The 18,107-nt window shown below is 45.8% G+C and overlaps 1 long non-coding RNA gene across 1 annotated transcript in view; it reads right to left on the reverse strand.

Moving 5' to 3' along the window:
• Nucleotides 1-7,964: 7,964 nt before the first annotated feature.
• LOC109551351 (uncharacterized) overlaps nt 7,965-18,107 on the reverse strand; it is a 42,146-nt gene continuing 32,003 nt past the window's right edge. Inside the window, exon 4 of the long non-coding RNA XR_004522112.2 lies at nt 7,965-17,291. This is a non-coding gene — a long non-coding RNA (uncharacterized lncRNA). The remainder of the gene's footprint in view (nt 17,292-18,107) is intronic.

Genomic DNA, 18,107 nt, shown 5'->3' on the forward strand with positions numbered 1-18,107 from the left:
TAACCCACACGAGTTTGGCTGTAACTTGCTTCTACAAACCCAAAGAGGCGGCAGTCACCCCCAGGGGGTTGGGATCCAACTTCTCAGCTCCTCAGTGGGGACAGTTTTGCATGGGTTTTCAAATACGAATCCCAGCATCCTCCATAACATGGAGAATTTGCGGTTAATTCTGCTGAGTTTTCACTTAGACCCAAGCTGTCTTGTCTGTAGAACTGCAATTGCGTTAGAGAAACACTGTTTACATTTCTTGAGATATTGTGATAATGAAAAACAGCACCATCAACCTCCATTAAGTCAAAAGAACATTAATTGTATATTTCATGCTGGGCTGGCAGCTCACACAGACGTGCTTTACTTCAGCAAAACAGGGCTCATCTTTGCAATGAGGTACCCATTTCCCTCCTTAATTACACGTAATTGTATAGTCTAATTTATTCTAACGCCCGACGCCTAAAAGTGCACATTCATGAATCAAGGGTTAGATTGGGAGGTAGGAGAATTATAAACGGGTATAATTGCAGTCTCGGGGCGGGGGGACTGCTTATGAGTGATCTCAAAGAGCAATGATGTTTATTCTGAATTCTTGCTAATGAAAGACAGGCTGCCTCCAGTTAAGAACACAGGTAACAGTGATGATTTGTCTGGTTGGTTAACAATACACCAATAGTTCTCTTTTGGATAAATGATCAAGAAAGATTAAATAGGTGAATTTCATGTAATTTGTGATGGGATGAAACAGACACACAAACTGCCTTAGTCCTCCTGTAATTGTGTATTAAAATGAGTACTGCAGCCCCAGGCAGCACAGCTGCAGATCTCCGTGGACAAGGCAGAGCTTGTGCGTCTCTGGTGGACCATGGTTTTCTAAAGGGGAAAAGCTGGGTCCATTTGACCATAAGTGCAATTCAATTTAGTCTCTCTCTGTGACAGCACCCCTCCTTTTTACAATTGCTTTCTAGAAAAATCACTTTTGAACTTTGGTTGTAATTAGTCAATTTATCAATTATGATTAATGCTGGTGGCTGATTTAGGAAAAGTGAAATAATGACTTAGCCCTGCCCCAGGGCTGAAGTTCTTACTAACCTGGTCTCTGCCCCCACTGGCTGGCGACTCCTTAGCTGATCACCTCGGGGCTCAGTTTCCCCATTTTAAGAATGAGAATAATATTGAGGACATTGCAGGTTTTCATGTGGTCTAAGTGAGATTAATGAAGGTAAGCGTGCGCACGATGCCTGGCTGGGAGTGTTCGTTGAATCGGAATCGGAAATGTGGGACACGGGTTCGAGCCCTGGCCCGGGAAGATCCCACATGCTGCAGAGCAACTAAGCCCGGTGCCACAGCTACTGAGCCCGCGTGCCACGACTACTGAAGCCCGTGCACCTAGAGTCCACGCTCTGCAGCAAGAGAAGCCACCGCAATGAGAAGCCCGTGCACCACAATGAAGAGTAGCCCCCACTCACCACAACTAGAGAAAACCCACGCGCAGCAACAAAGACCCAACGTAGACAAAAGTCAATAAATAAATAAACTTATTAAAAAAAAAAGAATCAGAAATGTGCTACCATGGGCCTCTAGAGAGACTCCTCCATCGTCTGCAAATCCAAGACAGCTGCTATGATGCCAAAGCAAACCAGCTCATGCCACTCCCAGGCTTAAAATCCCTTCTGCTTAGATGAAAATCCAAATTCCTGAGCAGGACCACAAGATCTACATGGTCCCAACCCTGGCCACCTACCACCATCTTTCTCTGCTCACTTACTTCTCTCTTTATTATGAAAATTTCAAATGAGAAATGGAAAGAATAGTACAGTGGATATGCTATACCCGCCACCTGGAATCAACAGGTGTTAATAGTTTGCCATGTGCCCTGATATGTTGCTGAATGATTTGAAAGGAAGTTGAGGACATCGTGGCAAATCACCGCTCAGGACTCGAGTGGGCATCTCCTAAGAATAAACTGTTCTTTCAGATGACCTCCCCATCACTATCACACCTAAGGAAATGGACAGTAATTCCATAATCACTCCCCGGCTTGCTCACATTAATGGAGCCCCAAGGGTTTCTTTCTCTTTGTTCCTTAAACCTTTGCCTACCTCAGGGCCTTTGCACTTGCTGTGCCTTCTGCCTGGAATACTCTTTCCCCAGATTTTTCTCTATCATCTCCTTGTCATCATTCAGATCTCAGCTTAAATGTCACCTCCCTGAGAGTTGTCTCCTGTTTCACCTAAAGGTGTTCCCTGATCTCCCTCACTCTCCATCTTCCCTCCCCATTTTATTGTCTTCCTATAGCATGCCACTGTCTGAAATTCTGTATTTATTTTATGTCCGTGACCATGGTCTATTTCCTGCTCCCCACATCCACCCTACACTAGCTGCGGGAGAGCGGAAGCTGTGTCTGGTTTGCTCACTGTCGTAGCTCCAGTGCCTAGAACAGCGTCTAGCGCACAGTCGCTATTCAGTAGATATTTGTTAAGTGAAGGAGTGAATATCCCTGTGTGTGATGTTTTCAAACAGAAGTCGTAAATGGAAGCGTTGGGATACCAGTGTCTAGAGGCAAATCCGTAGGGGTTCAATCACAGTGCCCCTACTCACCAGCTCTGTGTTACTCTGGGCCTCTGTCCCCCCCTTTTTTTTTTTTTTTTTTTTACGGTACGCGGGCCTCTCACTGCCGCGGCCTCTCCCATTGCGGAGCACAGGCTCCGGATGCGCAGGCTCAGCGGCCATGGCTCACGGGCCCAGCCGCTCCGCGGCATGTGGGATCTTCCCAGACCGGGACACGAACCCGCGTCCCCTGCATCGGCAGGCAGACCCTCAACCACCGCGCCAGCAGGGAAGCCCTCTGTCCCTTTTTAAACTCCTCTGCCAAACGGGGATGATGACGATCATCTCTGCTTCCTAGGGTTGTTGTGAGTTATTAATGAGTTTATCTACAAAGTGCTTAGAACAGTGCCCAGCACGTAACAGCCAACCTTCCTTGTGCACTTATAAGAGGCCCATGATTTTAAGCTCCATTGGCCACGCACAGGCTCACATAGAACCGGTCTCCAAACAGAAAGCCCTGGGGAAAACTTCCTGGGAGGGCCGATGCACCATGGGCCACATGCTGCCCTGTGAGAGACCAGCCAGGTCAACATTTGGCCTGAAAAAAGGCCCTGATTGTTTATAGTGGGCATCTGGGCGGATGGTCCCGGCCCGTGGTTAAATATTTTGACTCTCACCCCTGAGACCAGCCCTCCGAGGCTCACACGGGATGGGGGCATGGGAACCTGGGGAGGAGGGGACAAAAGGAGACCCATCTCCCTGCTGGAGGAGAGTGAACCCAGTGGCCTAGGCTCTGACTCCGTGGGTCCCCCCCACCAGCTCCCCCAGGGTAGGTAGACTCTGTCATGAACCTTATCACTGGCCTGTACATTTTGAAAAAAGGATATTCAGTGCTGGATGTCGAATATGCAGGGGAACATAGGTAAATACATGTTTTTCAGCTAAAGTTGCAATAACAAATGAGTTAGGAAATCAGGAAAAGACATGGGTATTTTTTTTAAAAAAACAAACTTTACAGAGGTAAAATTCACATACCACAAAATGCGTCCATTTTGAGGGTACCACTAAATGGTTTTTAAATCTCCAGGGTTGTGCAACCATAACCCAGTTCTAGAATTTTCTCATCACCTCTCATAATAAGATCCCTTATGGGCATGGGTCATCTTAAAGCCCTCCAGGTGATTCTAACCTGCAGCCAGGCTGAGAGCCCTGCTCAGGGGTGGGGTCTTGGGAACCAGAGGAGGGCGGCATAAGGTGGCCCAGAGAGTGCTGGGCACCTGGTTGACACTGAAATAATGAATGTACTTAATTTAAAAGAATGTAAATGAATAGGTATACGTATAACAGAATCACTTTGCTGTACACCTAAAACTAACACAACATTGTAACTCAACGAGACTCCAATATAAAATAAAAATTTTAAAAAATGAATGTAAATGAACACCCACAGGAGCAGTTTTGGTTGTGGGGAGGCTGGGGTGTAAGGGGAGAGGGATGGAGGCTGGGCCGCTGAGACGGTTTGGTGGAAGCCTAGACCTTGGTCTAGAAAGGTCCATCTGGGCTGCAGGTAGCGCTGGCAGTGGGGAGTGGAGTGGGGGCTCCTCCACATTTCCACCTGGAAGGAGAGGCCTGTGCCCACTCCCCAGTCCACACATCGTACCTCCCCTGGAAGTCAGGAGGGGGGAATGGTGGCTGGGAACGGGGGTGGGTGTGGAGGAGCCTGCAGGACCCCCTGCTTGGCCCAGAGCCAGGCCCACCGGGGTCACTGTTGCAGGGGTGGGGGTGAAGCACTATCCTCGGGGACACACGGGGCAAAAACAGAGGAGAGGAAAGGACCCAGGGGTCCTGCTCTTTCCATCTTGGTGCAGCTCCCTGGGCCCGGGAGGACTCTGCAGAGCAGCTGGACCAGCTCCATCCTGCTCAGTGTCTGGGACCCCCAAAGTGTCCCCTTACCTTCGTTCCATCAGGACCTTGCCCGCCGCTCTGCCCCGAGGGGTGCCTCTCTCTAGTCACAGCGCCGTCCCCTGCCCCGGCCAGGCAGAATCTCTGCCTCTTGGCGCTCAAGTTTATTGACATCCTGTGCTTGCTGCTGGTGACTCATCTGTTTGTGCTGATATCCAGTCGTCTGAGGCTCTGGCAAGCGCTAGCGCCCACCAGGGCTGGGCTGCCGACCAAGACTGCACGCAGAGGCCTCTGTGAAGAGCTGGTTTATCCTCCGTCTTCTTCACCTTGGAGGGAGGACTTCGGAGTATAACACCTGCCACTTAGAGAACACTGTCTGGGCTCGGCTGCAAACAATAGACCCACTTTGGCCAGTTAAAGCAAGAGAGGGATTTGTTGAAAGATATTAAGTGTTCCCAAATCCTCGTGTAGGTTGAGGGGAGTGTCAGAATGCAGTCTGCAAGCTAGGCAGCAGGAAGAGACTTCAACCACACCATGGGAGCTGCTTTGGTAACACACCAAGGCTGCCGTGTCTGTCCTGATGAAATTGGGCCCAGACATGGAAGTCCCAGCCACTGCTGAGGCCCCAGAAAGACTGATAGCCTTGCCACGGTATTTTCTAGAAGCTCAGATCCCTTGGGCACAGCGGCCACCCCACAACGCTCCATTCTGAATTTTTGTCTCCCACGGGTGTGTCTGATTGGTAGAGTGTGGGCCACGTGACCGTATCCAAGCCACAAAGAGGTGCGGGAATTGGAGTTTCTGCCGTTGGCTTGGGAAGGCAGGACTCATTTGTGGGATGTTAGCAAAATGGAGAGAGGGAATTGGATGGCCAAAAAAGACAAACACCTGCTCCACCTGTAGCATGCCAGCAGGTGGGCTGAGCACTCAATGCCTCTCATTTAATCCTCCTCCTTATAGTTAGGGAACCAAGGATCAGAGAGGGGAAGTGACTTGTCCAAGGTCTCAGGGAGCTCAGACTCCAGAACCTTTACCAAACTTCCAAAGGCAGGATTAGATGGAAAATGACACAGAGTTCTCCAGACCCCAGCCATCTGGATGCCCTAATGCTGGCCTGGGGCCTCAGCCACAAGTTAACCAATTTCGTGTGGCCAGTGCAGTCACAGGACAGGCTCTGCAACTTTGCTCACTGAGTCCTGATTGAAGCAGGAAACTACTTACATTTCGTCCATTTGTGAACAGCCAGATCATGTAAAATTCATCTGGGTACCCAAGGTCAGAAGACTTGGACTCTGATTCTGACTTCCTGTTGCGTGGCCTTGAGCCTCTATTTGCTCATCTGTTAAATGGGCACCAAAATCTCGCCCCACTTCACTCCCTCCATGATTATCATTCAAATGTTAAAATGTGAATGTGAGCTGGAATAAAGGGATAAACTCTATGCAGGACAGTTCTCTTCTTCCTTGATCTTGTTACACGTCAGCAAACTGTGGATAAGGAATCTGTATGGTCTGAGTATAGCTGCATTCACTGGGGCTCATAAGGAATCATAAGCTGGGCAATAGGTGTTTTCTGTTTAGACAGTAAGTGAAGACCTGTATGCAGGAAACTATAAGACACTGATAAAAGAAATTAAAGATGATACAAACAGATGAAGAAATATGCCATGTTCTTGGATTGGAAGAATCAACATTGTGAAAATGACTCTACTACCCAAAGCAATCTACAGATTCAGTGCAATCCCTAACAAACTACCAATGGCATTTTTCACAGAACTAGAACAAAAAATTTCACAATTTGTATGGAAACACAAAAGACCCCGAAGAGCCAAAGCAAACTTGAGAAAGAAAAATGGAGCTGGAGGATCAGACTCCCTGACTTCAGACTATGCTACAAAGCTACAGTAATCAAGACAGTATGGTACTGGCACAAAAACAGACTATGCTACAAAGCTACAGTAATCAAGACAGTATGGTACTGGCACAAAAACAGAATTATAGATCAATGGATCAGGATAGAAAGCCTAGAGATAAACCCATGCACATATGGTCACCTTATTTTTGATAAAGGAGGCAAGAATATACAATGGAGAAAAGACAGCCTCTTCAAGAAGTGGTGCTGGCAAAACTGGACAGCTACATGTAAAAGAATGAAATTAGAACACTTCCTAACACCATACACAAAAATAAACTCAAAATGGATTAAAGATCTAAATGTAAGGCCAGACACTATAAAATTCTTAGAGGAAAACATAGGCAGAGCACTCCATGACATAAATCACAGCAAGATCCTTTCTGACCCACCTCCTAGAGAAATGGAAATAAAAACAAAAATAAACAAATGAGACCTAATGAAACTTAAAAGCTTTTGCACAGCAAAAGAAAACATAAGCAAGATGAAAAGACAACCCTCAGAATGGGAGAAATTATTTGCAAATGAAGCAACTGACAAAGGATTAATCTCCAAAATTTACAAGCAGCTCATGCAGCTCAATATCAAAAAAACAAACAACCCAATCCAAAAATGGGCAGAAGACCTAAAAAGACATTTCTCCAAAGAAGATGTACAGATTGCCAACAGACACATGAAATGATGCTCAACATCATTAATCATTAGAGAAATGCAAATCAAAACTACAATGAGATATCACTTCACACCAGTCAGAATGGCCATCATCAAAAAATCTAGAAACAATAAATGCTGGAGAGGGTGTGGAGAAAAGGGAACCTTCTTGCACTGTTTGTGGGAATGTAAATTGATACAGCCACTATGGAGAACAGTATAGAGGTTCCTTAAAAAACTAAAAATAAAACTACCATATGACTCAGCAATCCCACTACTGGGCATATACCCTGAGAAAACCATAATTCAAAAAGAGTCATGTACCACAATGTTCATTGCAGCTCTATTTACAATAGCCAGGACGTGGAATCAACCTAAGTGTCCATTGACAGATGAATGGATAAAGAAGATGTGGCACATATATACAATGGAATGTTACTCAGCCATAAAAAGAAACGAAATTGAGTTATTTGTAGTGGTAGGTGGATAGACCTAGAGTCTGTCATACAGAGTGAAGTAAGTCAGAAAGAGAAAGACAAATACCGTATGCTAACACATATATATGGAATCTAAGAAAAAAGAAAAAGGTTCTGAAGAACTTAGGGGCAGGACAGGAATAAAGATGCTGACGTAGAGAATGGACTTGAGGACACGGGGAGGGGAAGGGTAAGCTGGGACGAAGTTAGAGAGTGGCATGGACATATATACACTACCAAATGTAAAATAGATAGCTAGTGGGAAGCAGCTGCATAGCACAGGGAGATCAGCTCAGTGCTTTGTGAGCATCTAGAGGGCTGGGATAGGGAGGGTGGGAGGGAGACACAAGAGGGAGGAGATATGGGGATATATGTATATGTATAGCTGATTCACTTTGTTATAAAGCAGAAACTAACACACCATTGTAAAGCAATTATACTCCAATAAGGATGTTAAAAAAATTTGCTTCTTTAAAAGGGATTTTTGCTTTCATTTTCAGTACTTTGTGTAAGTTATCGTTTATCTGGCAAAATAGAGAGCACTCTTCTAAGGCATTCACATACTTGTTCTAATATTTGAAATGGACTAAAATGTATTCCCTAGCATTTAAAATTTTATGTCCTTCAGTTTACAAGCAAAACATACCAAAATAAAAGCCTCTATGTAAGTGAAATGTCTGCTCTTTTCAATAACAATGTATTTAACATTTCAGAAGTTTGATACCTATACATGTGTAATAATTATATCTTTTAAGAAGAATGAAAAAAAAAAAAAAAGACCGTAAGTGGGTTGAGGGCTTTGTTCTTTGCCTCGAGCAGGGACCATAGGCCTGTGAGCCATTAACAGGCTCTATTTGGGACTGAAGGCCGTAGGCTGTCTGCCTCAGCCTGGATATTGAGCGGGAAGCCATGTGAGCTGCTTTGGGCAGAGCCATATGGCTGCGCCTGGTGTGCGAGGGGCTGGCCCGGCGCCTTGGAGCTGCTGGGGAAGGTGCTTTGATCAGGGTTATCAGAGCACAGGGCTGCCTTGCACGGCTTTGGTGAGATGCTCCTTTATTCATTCATTTAACAAATCTGTTTAAAGTTGCTACTAAGGCTCAGTAACTAAGTCTCAGACCCCAGGACCCAAAAGATGATTTTCATGACTCCAGCTCCCAGGGGCTTAGAGTCTAGTAGGTGAAAAAGATGCAAGTTTGACAGAGCGCTTGTGGCAGAACGTCTTGGTTCTTACCCTCTTCTGCTTCTTCTTTTCTCTTGCCAACAGAAACTTGGTTTTGTTTGGGTGGCAATACACCCCACTCAAGGGGTGGCTCAGGATCGTTTTACACTGGGGTGTTCTCAAAGTGTGGTCCCTGGACTAGCAGCGTGGCATCATCAGGAAACTCGTTACACATGCAAATTCTTCGGCTCCGCCCTAGACCTACTGATTCAGAAGCTCCAGGGGTGGAGCCAGCAATCTTTGTTTTATACTCCCCCGTCGGTCTTACTCGTGGCACATGGCCAGTTCTTGCCCATGAGATGTAAGGAGGTATCTGCTGGGGACTTTGGGAAAATAGTTTTCTTTCTGTTCAAAAGGTCGGAGTCTTAGAAGGTGGAGCTCCTGCCTCATGCTCCATTCCTTTGCTCTGGAGGCGGTGGTGTCTGTACATATGCCTGGTGAGAGAGAGAGAGAGAGAGAGATCGCATGGCCAGGAGGAGGCGATGTCATCGATCGGCTCAGGATGGCAGAGCAGAAAAGAGCCTGAACTGCCCAACCACTTGGGGCCTTGTATGAAGAAGGGGACAGTGATGCCCTCACGGCATTGCAGCTTGTAGCCAAGATCATCCCCAACAGATCCAGTTTCGCAAGGCTGATGAGACTCTAAGTACTGACATGAAGGTATCCCTGCCTTATAACGTTGCTCAAGTCCCTTTCTTCCTCTGTGCCTTTTCCACATCTGTAACTTAAGAGCTCTTAACCACCTCATACCCATTAGGACGGCTAGTATCAAAGAACCCAGAAAATAACGTGTTGGTAAAGATGTGGAGAAATTGGAACCTCTGTGCCCTGTTGGTAGGGATGTAAAATGGTGCAGCCACCACAGAAAACAGTATGGGGCTTCCTCAAAAAATTAAAAATAGAATTCACATGATCCAGCAACTCTACTTCTGGGTATATGCCCCGAAGAACTGAAAACAGCGTCTCAAAGTGGTGTTGGTACACCCATATTTATAGCAGCATTATTCACAATAGCCAAAAGGTGGAAGCAAGCCAAGTGTCTACTGATGGACAGTTAAGATGGTAAGTTTTATGTTGTATTTTACCACAATTAAGAAGAAAATAACACCCCCCCACACACACCTCTTAAAATCCACCCTCTCCTTCACATCTGCTGGCAGGTGGTCCCTGTTGTTCTTGACTCTTCTCTGTTCTGATACCATATATCCAACAGACTTCTTGACATCTTCACCTGGATCTTTGGACGGCAGCTCAAGTTCAACATGTCTGACTCTGAACTCATGACCTCCCTCCCTGAACCAGTTCCTCCTGCCATGCTTGTCTTTGGGGTGACTGACAATTCCATTCATTATAAGTCAGAAATCACCCTCTTCCTCAACCTCCTCCCCCCAGCCTAATCCACTGCAAGTTCCTGGTGATCGCCCTTCTTTTTTTTTTTTTTTTTTTTTGTGCGGTACGCAGGTCTCTCACTGTTGTGGCCTCTCCCGTTGCAGAGCACAGGCTCTGGACGCACAGGGTCAGCGGCCATGGCTCACGGGCCCAGCCGCTCCGCGGCATGTGGGATCTTCCCGGACTGGGGCACAAACCTGTGTCCCCTGCATCGGCAGGCGGACTCTCAACCACTGCGCCACCAGGGAAGCCCTGTTGGAAGATTTTTAATCACAGTTTCAATTTCAGTGCTTGCAATTGGTCTGTTTGTGCTTCTTCCTGGTTCAGTCTCGGAAGGTTGTGCTTTTCTAAGAATTTGTCCATTTCTTCCAGGTTGTCCATTTTATTGGCATGCAGTTGCTTGTAGTAATCTCTCAGGTTCCTTTGTATTTCTGCAGTGTCAGTTGTTACTTCTCCTTTTTCATTTCTAATTCTATTGATTTGAGTCTTCTCCGTTTTTTTCTTGATGAGTCTGGCTAATGGTTTATCAATTTTGTTTATCTTCTCAAAGAACCAGCTTTTAGTTTTATTGATCTTTGCTATCGTTTCCTTCATTTCTTTTTCATTTATTTCTGATCTGATCTTTATGATTGCTTTCCTTCTGCTAAATTTGAGGTTTTTTTGTTCTTCTTTCTCTAAGTGCTTTAGGTGTAAGGTTAGGTTGTTTATTTGAGATTTTTCTTGTTTCTTGAGGTAGGATTTTATTGCTATAAATTTTCCTCTTAGAAGTGCTTTTGCTGCATCCCATAGGTTTTTGGGCCATCATGTTTTCATTGTCATTTGTTTCTAGATATTTTTTGTTTTCCTCTTTGGTTTCTTCAGTGATCTCTTGGTTATTTAGTAGTGTATTGTTTAGCCTCCATTTTATTTAGTAGTGTATTGTTTAGCCTCCATTTTTTACAGTTGTTTTCCTGTAATTGATATCTAGTCTCACAGTGTTGTGGTTGGAAAAGATACTTGAAATGATTTCAATTTTCTTAAATTTACCAAGGCTTGATTTGTGATCCAAGATACGATCTATCCTGGAGAATGTTCCATGAGCAGTTGAGAAGAAAGTGTAATCTGTTGGTTTTGATGGAATGTCCTATAAATATCAATTAAGTCCATCTTGCCTAATGTGTCATTCAAAGCTTGTGTTTATTTATTTTCATTTTGGATGATCTGTCCATTGGTGAAAGTGAGGTGTTAAAAGTCCCCTACTATTATTGTGTTACTTGTCTAATATGAGAATTGCTACTCCAGCTTTCTTTTGATTTCCATTGCATGGAATATCTTTTTCCATCCCCTCACTTTCAGTCTGTAAGTGTCTCTAGGTCTGAAGTGGGTCTCTTGTAGACAGCATATATATGGGTCTTGTTTTTGTATCCATTCAGCCAGTCTGTGTCTTTTGTTTGGAGCATTTAATCCATTTATATTTAAGGTAATTATCAATATGTATGTTCCTATTACCATTTTCTTAGTTGTGTTGGTTTTTTTAAAAAAATTAATTTATTAATTTATTTTTGGCTGCATTGGGTCTTCGTTGCTGCTCATGGGCTTTCTTTAGTTGCGTCAAGCGGGGGCTACTCTTCGTTGTGGTGCGTGGGCTTCTCATAGTGGCAGCTTCTCTCGTTGCGGAGCACGGGCTCTAGGCGCGCAGGCTTCAGTATTTGTGGTACACGGGCCTAGTTGCTCCACTGCATGTGGGATCTTCCTGGACTAGGGCTTGAACCTTTGTCCCCTGCATTGGCAGGCAGATTCTTAACCACTGCACCACCAGGGAAGCCCTTGGGTTTGTTTTTGTAGGTCTTTTCCTTCTCTTGTGTTTCCTGCCTAGAGAAGTTCCTTTAGCATTTGTTGTAAAGCTGGTTTGTTGGTGCTGAATTCTCTGAACTTTTGCTTGTCTGTAAAGGTTTTAATTTCTCCACTGAATCTGAATGAGATCCTTGCCGGGTAGAGTAATCTTGGTTGTAGGTTTTTCCCTTTCATCACTTTAAATATGTCTTGCCACTCCCTTCTGGCTTGCAGAGTTTCTGCTGAAAGATCAGCTGTTAACCTTATGGGGATTCCCTTGCATGTTATTTGTTGTTTTTCCCTTGCTGCTTTTAATATGTTTTTTTTGTATTTAATTTTTGTTAGTTTGATTAATATATGTCTTGGTATGTTTCTCCTTGGATTTATCCTGTGTGGGACTCTCTGTGCTTCCTGGACTTGATTGCTTATTTCCTTTCCCATGTTAGGGAAGTTTTCAACTATAATCTCTTCAAATATTTTCTCAGCCCCTTTCTTTTTCTCTTCTTCTTCTGGGACCCTTATAATTCAAATGTTGGTGCATTTAATGTTGTCCCAGTGGTTTCTGAGACTGTCCTCAATTCTTTTCATTCTTTTTTATTCTGCTCTGCAGTAGTTATTTCCACCATTTTATCTTCCAGGTCGCTTATCCATTCTTCTGTCTCAGTTATTCTGGTATTGATTCCTTCTAGAGAATTTTTAATATCATTTATTGTGTTGTTCATCATTGTTTGTTTGCTCTTCACTTCTTCTAGGTCCTTGTTAAACGTTTCTTGTATTTTCTCCATTCTATTTCCAAGATTTTTGATCATCTCTACTATCATTACTCTGAATTCTTTTTCAGGTAGACTGCCTATTTCCTCTTCATTTGTTTGGTCTGGTGGGTTTTTACCTTGCTCCTTCATCTGCTGCATACTTCTCTGTCTTCTCATTTTATTTAACTTACTGTGTTTTTGGTCTCCTTTTCACAGGCTGCAGGTTTACAGTTCCCGTTGTTTTTGGTGTCTGCCCCCAGTGGGTGAGGTTGGTTCAGTGGCTTGTGTAGGCTTCCTGGTAGAAGGGACTGATGCCTGTGTTCTGGTGGGTGGGGCTGGATCTTGTCTTTGTGGTGGGCAGGGCTGTGTCCGGTAGTGTGTTTTGGGGTGTCTGTGAACTTAGTATGATTTTAGGCAGCCTCTCTGCTAATGGGTGGGGTTGTGTTCCTGTCTTGCTAGTTGTTGGCCTGGGGCATCCAGCACTGGAGCTTGCTGGCCGTTGGGTGGAGCTGGGTCTTAGTGTTGAGACGGAGATCTCTGGGAGAGCTCTCGCCGATTGATATTTTGTGGAGCTGGGAAGTCTCTGGTGGTCCAGTGTCCTGAACTCAGCTCTCCCACCTCAGAGGCTCAGGCCTGACACCAGGCCAGAGCACCAAGACCCTGTCAGCCACACGGCTCAGAAGAAAAGGGAGAAAAAAAGAAAAAAAAATAAAATTAAAAAAATTTAAGAAATTATTAACATAAAAAAATTTTTAAAAAAATGAGCACAACCAAACCAATAAAGAAATCCACCAATGATAAGAAGTACTAAAAACTAAACTAAGATAAACATAAATATCAGAAAGAAATCAGTGGCAGACAGCAAACCCCAAGTCTACAGTTACTCCAAAATTCACCGCCTCAATTTTGGGATGATTCGTTGTCTATTCAGGTATTCCACAGATGCAGGCTACATCAAGTTGATTGTGGGAATTTAATCCACTGCTTCTGAGGCTGCTGGGAGAAAGTTCCCTTTCTCTTCTTTGTTCGCACAGCTCCCCGGGTGCAGCTTTGGTTTTGGCCCTGCCTCTGCACGTAGGCTGCCCTCAGGCATCTGTTCCCTGCCCAGACAGGAGGGGGTTAAAGCAGTGGCTGATGGCGGGGCTCTGGCTCACTCAGACCGGGGGAGGGAGGGGTACAGTAGTTATAATTGCAAGGCGGGGCGAGCCTGCAGTGGCAGAGGCCGGCGTGATGTTGTAACAGCCTGAGGCACGCTGTGTGTTCCCCTGGGGAAGTTGTCCCTGGATCACGGGACGCTGGCAGTGGCGGGCTGCACAGGCTCCCGGGAGGGGAGGTGTGGATAGGCTGCACAGGCTTCTTAGCGGCTGCAGCAGGAGCCTTAGCATTTCATGCCCATCTCCGGTGTCCACGCTGATAGCCGTGGCTCGCACCCATCTCTGGAACTCGTTTAGGCGGTGCACTGTATCCCCTCTCCTCGCGCACCCGGAAACAATGGTCTCTTGCCTCTTCTGCAGCTCCAGACTTTTTCTTGGACTCCCTCCCGGCTAGCTGTGGCGCACTAGCCCCCTTCAGACTGTGTTCACACAGCCAACCCCAATCCTCTTCCTGCGATCCGACCTCCGAAGCCCGAGCCTCAGCTCCCAGCCCCCGCCCGCCCCGGCGGGCGAGCAGACAAGCCTCTCGGGCTGGTGAGTGCCGGTCGGCACCGATCCTCTGTGCGGGAATCTCTCCACTTTGCCCTCCGCACCCCTGTGGCTGTGCTCTCCTCTGTGGCTCCGAAGCTTCCCCCTCCATCATCCCTGTCTCCGCCAGTGAAGGGCCTTCCTAGTGTCTGGAAACCTTTCCTCCTTCACAGCTCCCTCCCAGAGGTGCAGGTCCCGTCCCTATTCTTTTGTCTCTGTTTTTTCTTTTTTCTTTTGCCCTACCCAGGTACGTGGGCAGTTTCTTTCCTTTTGGGAAGTCTGAGGTCTTCTGCCGGCATTCAGTAGGTGTTCTGTAGGAGTTGTTCCACGTGTAGATATATTTCTGATGTATTTGTGGGGAGGAAGGTGATCTCCGTGTCCTACTCCTCCACCGTCTTGAAGGTCTCCTCCCCACAAGTACAGTCTTATAGACATATATGTGCACACACACTTATACACATCTACATATACATATTTAACTGTGTGTTATTCTAGGTAGTAATAGATGCTATAAAAATCAGACAAGGTATTGGGATAGAGAGGTCTTGGGGGGCTACTTTAGACTGGAGGTCCTGGAAGTCCCCTCTGAGGTGTGCCATTTGGGCAGAGGCCTGAGGAATGAAGAGTGTCTTCCATGTGCATATCTGGAGGAAGAATGTTACAGACAGAGGGAACAACATGTGCAAAGGCCCTGTGGTGGGAGTATGCCTGGCATGAGGGAGCAAGGGGGAGAGGAGCCACAGCTGAGATTAGATATGGCTTTCTAGACCATGGCAAAGAAATTTGTGTCACATTTTAAGAGTCATGGAATGTGATTTGAGAGTTTTGTGCAGAAGACTTTGTAGGTTTTGACATGTTATTTGAAAGGATTCCTCTGACTGCCTGTGGAGGGTGAACTGTGGAGGGGAGAGGGGCGAGAGTCAATGCAGGGAGACCAGTGGGGAGGCAACTGCAACAGTCCAGTGAGAGATGATGACTGCTTGGACCATTCGTGGTGGAGGTGGGAGGTGATCAAATTCCAGCCATAGTTTAAAGGTAAAGCCAAAAGGATTGGTTGATAGATTGGATGTGGGGGAACAAGAGGAAGAGAAGCATGAAGACCAACCTCAAGATTTGACCTGATCGCCTGGAAGGATGGAGTTGCCTTTTACTATGGGAATGACCAGCTCGGGTGGAAATGGGGGCATTGGAAATGCTGAGGGTGTCCTCGCCCTTGGTCCCTGCGGCCTCTGCCCATCTGCAGGAGGGCCCTGGAACGGTAACCTTGGATTTAACCTGGAACTAACATTGCCCTTCTGAAACACCGTCTCTAAAGTTTCCAGGGCACGTTTGGCTTTCTCTTTTAAAGACTCAGCCTGCGTTTTAATCTAATGGCTGGTGTTCATTCCCCCTAAGGAGGGGCAGCCCCCGCAGTTAAAGAATAAGTGGATGAACATTCCATTAGTGCCCAGAATGCCCCAGGCCCACAGAGGAGATTTAGCGTGCCTGTCACCTGTCCAGATGGGCTGGTTGGAAAGTGCTACATCTGTTAAAGGGAGTTTGAATGTTAAAGAGGGATATCAGTTGTAGGAAGGAAATTACTGAGTCTTCAAATGCCATCAACTGAGAAAAAGACGGATGAAGCTTTTATGGACGTGCAGTTTGTCCCAATAAAATAAAACATCTTAAAACCTGTCTTTACTGGCATCAAAGTACTGCAGTGTTGTCTAACGGAACAGTTTACATCTCAGTGATGAGTTTCTTAAAAACAAAAAACAAAGCAGTGCTTTCACCCTTCTATCTGGCTTTCTAAAGCAACTGCAATACAAATATACGGTTATTTGTGCAATAACATTTACAAAGCACCTACTAAGTGCAGAGCCCTGGGCTAAGGAGGGGAGAGAGATGAATCAGACCTTTTTCTCAGCAGGTTCATGCCTGGTGGGGGACATAAATAGCACACAGGGTGGAGTGGGTTAGTTCAGTGAGAAAGGTCCTGAGGTTCCGAAGGGGGAGGGATTGCTGGGTGCTGGGGGGTCAGGGTAGGCTTTTTGGAAGGGATGGTGTGTCCATTTACTTGCATTTGCCAGCATGTAACTGAAGTCCGTAATGAGTCTGATTTACACCGCAAAGGAATTTATCTCCTGTAATGGAGGCTACCAGTCAGGAGGACTTCAGGGTGGGTCCAGCAGCTGAATCCAGGGATTCGGCGGCTATACACCACCACTAGCCTCTCTGCTCTGCCAGCCGCTGCTCTGGTTTCATACTTAAGTCAGTTCCCCTCTTGGTCACGAGATAACCGCCATTGGCAACTGGGACCACGTGTCTCCTTGTCCAGGTTTACTGGCCTTGAGAGAGCAAGGAGTGTGAGATATACACTCCTCTCTGATACAACTGGCCATGTTGGGCCATGTGCCCACCTTGGACCACTAACAATCTCTAGGGGATGGCTGTAGACTAATTACCGTTGACTAATAGGGGTGACCCTGGAGCAGAGGATCCGGTCAGCATCCCCTGAGCCGAGGGGCTGCACGGGCACAGGTGGCCACCAAGGCGAAGTTGGGCCACCGTCAGCGCGTCTCGATTTAAATAGGTGAGTTGTTTGGTGTGTGGATTACAACTCAATAAAACTGCCGTTAAAAAAAAAACCCAGAACAAAAAACAAGGCAAAGTTGGGCTTGTGTTTGAAAAGAGGAATGAGGGAAAGGATGTTGGTTAGGCAGTCATCTGAGCAGGGCACTGGTGGATTGGTGGGCTTTTATACTAGCAGAGGTGACAACAATCAGAATTTAATAATAATAAGCAGTAGTTTTGAGCACTTTTTGCAATCCATTCATGGCATGCAGGGCTTTAAGTGCAGAGCAGGACCTCTCTTATCCAACCTCTCTTACCTGACTCACCTGTTTATCTGAAGCTCGCCATTCCTCTGTAAACGTGTATATGGATAAGCCTACAGCTCGGGGCCATCGGCTCCTGTCTGAAATGCAGGAAGGAAATTACTGAGTTGCCTGTTTACTGAAAGTCATTGCTTTTGTTCCCAAACCTGTTTAGTCCAGATGCACCTGAGATTGTAATTACATAGCTTAAATAAATATAGCAAATGGATAACTAGGAGTACAGAAGGAGAGGGAGAAGCTGCTTCTATGCAAACCAAGTTGAATTGTTGAGAAAGATTTGATAAGGGAAAAAAGCTTAAGTAGAGATTGGAAAAATAGATGAGATATAATACCACCAGCGGTGCACTGCCTGATACAATAGTCACTTGCCACACGTGGCTATGCAGCACTTGCCATGTGGCTGGCGTGGCTGAAAACCTGAGGCTTTGATTTTGTTTCATTGTAATCGATTCACATGATTAAAGACAGATACGTGATTCAGTTATTGAAAAACTTTTCAATGTATTTGGGACAAGTTCTTTATATGAATCTACTTTTTCAACTTTAAATTTTCTGAAATCTAAATGCAGATCAACTGTCTCTGATAAACACAGAGAGGCACTGAGTGTAAAATACACACCAGATTTGGAAGATTTATATGAAAAACATGTCAAGTATCTTGAATTTTATATTTATGATATGTTGAACTGATGTTTCAGATATGTTTGGTTAAATAAAATATATCATTAAAATTAATGTCATCTGCTTTTTTTTTGTGTGTGTGTGGTATGCAGGCCTCTCACTGTTGTGGCCTCTCCTGTTGTGGAGCACAGGCTCCGGACGCACAGGCTCAGCGGCCACGGCTCACGGGCCCAGCCGCTCCGCGGCCATGTGGGATCTTCCCGGACCGGGGCACG

This window comes from Tursiops truncatus, chromosome 15 (assembly GCF_011762595.2).
Source record: "Tursiops truncatus isolate mTurTru1 chromosome 15, mTurTru1.mat.Y, whole genome shotgun sequence".
Classification (NCBI taxonomy): domain Eukaryota; kingdom Metazoa; phylum Chordata; class Mammalia; order Artiodactyla; family Delphinidae; genus Tursiops; species Tursiops truncatus.